The sequence below is a fragment of the Solanum pennellii genome, chromosome 11 (assembly GCF_001406875.1).
Source record: "Solanum pennellii chromosome 11, SPENNV200".
NCBI lineage: Eukaryota > Viridiplantae > Streptophyta > Magnoliopsida > Solanales > Solanaceae > Solanum > Solanum pennellii.
The window spans coordinates 11,334,882-11,340,713 of NC_028647.1; positions in this window are offsets into that span (position 1 = coordinate 11,334,882).

Consider the following 5,832-nt stretch of genomic DNA (forward strand, 5'->3'; position numbering starts at 1 on the left):
GTAAGATAAGAATGATCGAACGAATTGAGTATAAAGCATTTAGAAGGGCTTTAAGAAATAATTTGGGTAGTAAATATGATTACTTTAGATTGTTATACCTAAGAAGGATTTCACCTAATGTTTTGATTTGGAGATAAGGTAAAAATATTATGAGTTGTTGGTCAAAGGATAAGATTGGTAACCGATTCAACCAAAGGAACAAGAGTTTGTTGTATTCGAGAGCTTAAGATATTTAGAATTTTGTGTCATGGGGAAAATTTTGAAAAAAGTGAAGGAATAAGAGCTCTCATATAAGCCCTTGATTTGTAGTTGAAGAATTTATTGATTGTTCATATGAGGTTAGATATGACTGTGAGATGTGAACTAGTTCGGTAGACTTACTACGAAGTTATCATCAATATTTCTAAAGGTTAAGTTTTGGTTGGGTGACAAGCAACTATGCATGGAAGATTCTATGTGGTATTGCTTAGGTAAATTGTTCAAAGTATGATAGGTAATTTATTAATGTTCAATGGGGTGGTCCTATAATTTTACATGATTAATAAGGATTTGAGGGGATTGAAACTACTTTGTTGATGGGACGATACAAACTGTTATGATATGTTACGTAGGTATTTGATAGTGAGTAGAAGTTATGGCTTATAGTATACAAAATTATTAGAGTGACCAAAAATTTCTTAAGTGTTAGTATGAGGTCCATGATGCTTTTGAATATTAGTTGAAATTTGATATCTGAATTTTTTTATGTGATGTTGACATTGATTGTGATTAAATTTATGTATCTCGATGATGAAATACTTTTAGATCTAAAATTATAGCTATTAGTCTTGAATGTGACCTGTATTTGTCATGAAATGATTAAATGGAAAGAAAGAGAGTCATAGTTAAAAAATCTTAGAGACTACAATGTGTTTGCTAAGGAAATTATGATACTAGTGACAATTTGAGAGTAAGGTAAATGGCTAATGTGGTTATGATGTTTGTTAGTATTAAGAGTGTTGGATTTAATGGAGTATTGTGAGAAGGATGTTGGGTTTGATGAATAAAGTATTTGTTATATTGTAATGAGGATCAGATTGGTTGATTGTGGGTGACTAAAATTAAGGAGATGGAGTCGTATGAATGAAAATATTTTATATGGGCACTATGGAAGAATTATTAAGTGTTATTCGACCTTGGTTCTATATATTCTAATGTGACCACGTACTTCATTTTGAATATGATTTGAAGTGTGATTAGTTGTCAATGCCCACACTTGTTTTCACATTTTTATATAAATTCCTAGTGGTGGATCAGGTGTACCGATCCTGTGATTGTCCTCTTGGTAGGGTTGCATTTTTTGTTAGACTTGTTCATTTAGTCATGGAGGATTTAATGTTGTTTAGGAAGTTGAAGTATAGTAGTGATTCTACACGCACAATCTTGCTTAAGAGCATTCATAGAAGTGCTACCATGGATACTTACAGTTTTCTGATAGTCTTAATGTTCATCTCATCATCGAGGTAACGCTTTGAATATGTGTGATTGAATGAACGGAGCATTGAGTAAAGATCTACCATTCTTAAAGGATGTCTACAATAATAACTATTGATCTAGCATTTTGATAGTATTGCTAGAGGTTCTATTAGCTTGAGCTTATCGCTAGTTAAGTGGTTACTTGATCTTGGTCTTCTTTGGGTTAGATAAGTTTGATTCTCCCTTGATTATTACTTGATGTCTAAAGATCAGATTTTTATTGTTGAAGTTCGTGAAAAGATTATGTTGTGACAAGGAAGTCTTGAAAAGATCTGTGATGGTTTGTGTATTATGAGTGTGTGGTGGTTGGTTAAATTTTCACTTCTGATTGTAGCCGGTACCGATTAAGAATGTTATTTTGGTTATGTCAGAAAAGATTCGTCATGATGGTTGTGTTAAAGATCCAATGAGTTGAGTTTAGATTCAATTCATGATTTAGTCTGTGGCTAGATAACCACTCTTGATTTATAGATCTTCCTATATTTTATTCGAAAGTTCAGTTATTAGTAGTTGATATTGATGGAATGGTCTAAAGAAGGAGCTCACTTGAAAAGATGAACACCGATTGGTAGGTCATAACTCAGGCATTTGGTAACTTCAGTTATTCCTTCTTCTCCTTCTTTATGATCGAGGACGAACATGATTTTTACCGGTGGATAATATAATGACCCGCTAGGTCATTTTGAAAAAAAATACTCATCGCTCATTCATAAAAATCCTTTTTGTAAATTTTCAACAAGAAGTTTGAATTACTCATTTAACTATGTGTATTTTATTGATAAGAATTCTTTAATAATTAATAAGAAGTTTGAATTACTCATTTAACTATGTGTATTTTATTGATAAGAAATCTTTAATAATTAATATAATTAGTAATAGTAATTAATGGGTCATGTCCATGATCAATTTAATATTATATAACCATTTGGTCCATATATGAGAATGAACTAAAGTTTTCAGTTTTTATTAACTACTAAGAAAAGAAAAATATTCATGATAGAGTCGGAGGGCATTATTCGACGCCACGAGGAATGCCTTCACGCTCCACGTAAAACAAGAATTTGCCTACTTCTCATTTTTAATTTGTATGTACTAGTTTTAGTTTTAAGAGTAAGATATTAATTAATCATTAAATAGGTAAGTTGGAAGAGTTGAATATTTATAGAATGTTGTTTAGTTACTGCTGTTTGGAAGAATTTTCACCAGAAACAATAACAAATATATTATATTTAATAATTTGTAATGATGACACTTTCAAACATAATTTCATGCACTGGCAATATATTTGTCCATACTTTAATCATATTGCTGTCAAACTGTTAGTTTCATTTTTAGAGTATTCCACTTGAAATGGCATGTGAATTTGGTATATTCATATATATTTACACTTATATATTATCCTTATTAGCCTAGAAATAAAAAGAGAGTATAAGTGAGTGATGAAATTTGATGATGTGATTAATTTTCACTTTAGGTGTATTGAGAAATTGGATTTAACCCTAGGCTTGAAATTTGAAGAAAATTGAAAGAGTTGACATGTTAATTGGTATCAAGATTTAGAAATTTGATTATAGTTATAGATGAATTTGTGGGTCTAATCTAGACATATAACATATGGGCGTTATTAGTTTTGAAATCTTATTGTGATTGCCTATTTGAATAGATTGCATTTATTTGAAAGTCCAATGAAGGGGGAAGACTCAAGTTCGGAGTGATTTTTTGACTATTTAAGGCAAGTGAATTTCTAAACCCTTGTTAAGTGTATGAAATTCATGTTTTTCCTTGTGGTATGTGTTTGGAGTAATGGGACTTGGTGAAGGGTTGATTTGTCCACTTTGATTAATTCTAATAATAAAAAAGGGTAATAGAAAGAAATGTGATTAATTGTTTATGTGTGATATGTGGAGAATGGTACGAGTACCCGTGTTATAAAGGAAAAGTTTATTACTATAGAATGCGGATTGTAATCCAAGAATGCCAAAACATATGGGCATTAGCTGATTTATTATTGACTTGATTTATTATTTGTGATTGTGTTCTTTATTGAACCCGTAATATTGTGATAATTAAGGTGATTATATGTCATAGCAACATTTGTTTTATTAAGATGTTGCATCATCCCCGTTATATTGATATCATATTGTGCACATGCATTGACACGAGATTGGGTATGAGTGAAGGTCTAACACATGGAGAACGTCCGTGTTGAGATCAAGTATGATTATAATTTGGGCACGTGGAGATCGTTCGTGCGAGGAAATGATTATGATTATAAGTTGGACACGTGGAGATTGTTCGTGTTGGAGATTGTTTAATTTTATAATAGTGTGTTGAGATCGACCGCACAGACAGTGCAGATCGTCTGTGTCGGTATATGGACCTCGTGAATCCCTATGAGTCATGAACTATCGATGTATTTTCGAGGAGTATCATGTATATATGGCTGAGAGAGTACTAGTATCCTGAGACATATCATTCATGATGTCATACATTGCATCCCATGACATTCTTCATTCTTGATGATTATGTATTTTTATTGATTGTTGAAAAGTACTTGATATTTGATTATCTCTATTTGATGAACTTAATTGTGTGTGTTGTTAATATTGTAATTGCCTTTTGCGGAGGTTGTAATTGTTGAATGTTGGGATTATTATTGAGAATGTATGATTGTTAAAATGTTGTTGTTGGGATATGTACTTGTAAATGGTGAACTGTTAGGTTGGGCTGGTTTTATGCACGTTGTAGTTGTGGAGGTTCGGTTAGGGTATGAAGAGTACCCGCATTTTATCCCCTTAACTTGTGTTTAGAGGTTTATTTGTTGAGTACCGTGTGATTTGTACTCACCCCTTGCTTCTACAATTTTGTTGTAGGTTATTAGCCTAGACCTTCATGATATTTTCTTTTATCATTGTCTGAGGCTTCTTGTGGAAGTTTGTGAGGTAGTTGCTTGTCATTTTAGCAGACCTTCTCACTTCTATCCATGATCTTGTTCCATTCAAGAAACAATATCATTTGAAAATTATATTTTTTTTCTTCTTTAAATCAATAGTAATACTTTAGAGATTTGTACACGTAATAACCAGGTTTTGGGGGTATTTTTAAGTTGATTTTAAATTTCTACATCTTTATTGTAATAGTTGAATTTTAGGCAGACTTGTCTTGGTGGGATAAGACGAATGTCATCACGTCCATTTTTGGATTGTGACATTATGACCTCTATTTTGTTGCAAATTTTAAAAGTTAATTTACAAAAGTTTAATATTATTTGAAACACGTTATAAAGATAATAAAAAATGTTTTGTTTTTCTTTTATTTATTTAAAAAAAAAATACAGTTTATCCTTACCATGATAGTTTAAGTTAACAGTTTTCAAGATTTCAGGTATTATCTCTAATACTTTCACATAATACTTAATTATTAAATCAAAAATATAAATAGCGGTTTGAACTTTTACTATAAAGCACAAAAAAATCACACAAAAAAAACATTCTTCGCTAACCACATTACATCAAATTCTTACCCTCTTCAACAAAGAAACAATATAGTATTTCAGTATTTAATAGAGGAGATCAATTCAACACGCCAACATGCATTCAAGGATAATAAGAAATAAACAAAGACAAATTTTAATCATATGTAAGTTTATTTTTGAATTCATTACGTTTAAATATATATAAAGTTCTTTCCCTATCATGCAATAGTTGTTCTTTTTTTTTTTTTTTTGTACCGAGTAATCAAAATAACAATAACTTAATTTCTCAATTTTGTCTACAACATGATAAATCAAATATCCACCAAACATTTCGATAAATTTTACTAGTATATTTTTTGTTAAATAATAATACAAAAATGACATTAGGGACAAACCATGTTTTCATGTTACTTACTCTTGAACGTTAGTTGGAAACAAATTGTACACTAGCTATAAAATAAAGTTTGAAATCATTAAATCTTTTCTTGACATGATTTTTTGAATTAATATCGGTGTAATTTAAAATCTGTCACTTAAAAGAAAATAAAAATTATCTCTTTTTTCTTATATGTACTTAAAAGATAATATATTTCTTGCTTTGTTTCGTAAGAATTTTTTCTAACTATTTCTTCTTTGTTTTACAGTAATGTTGAATTGTAAAATTTGTGTGCTCTATATATTTTAATTTTGTAAGTCTTTTAATTTTGTGTTGATATATTTTTTATAAACGAAATATTAAGTTGATATATTATATTGTTCTCATTAGTTATTCCTTTTGATTTTTTAGATTTATCATATTTGTTTATTGAATAGATAAATCAATACATATATATATATATATA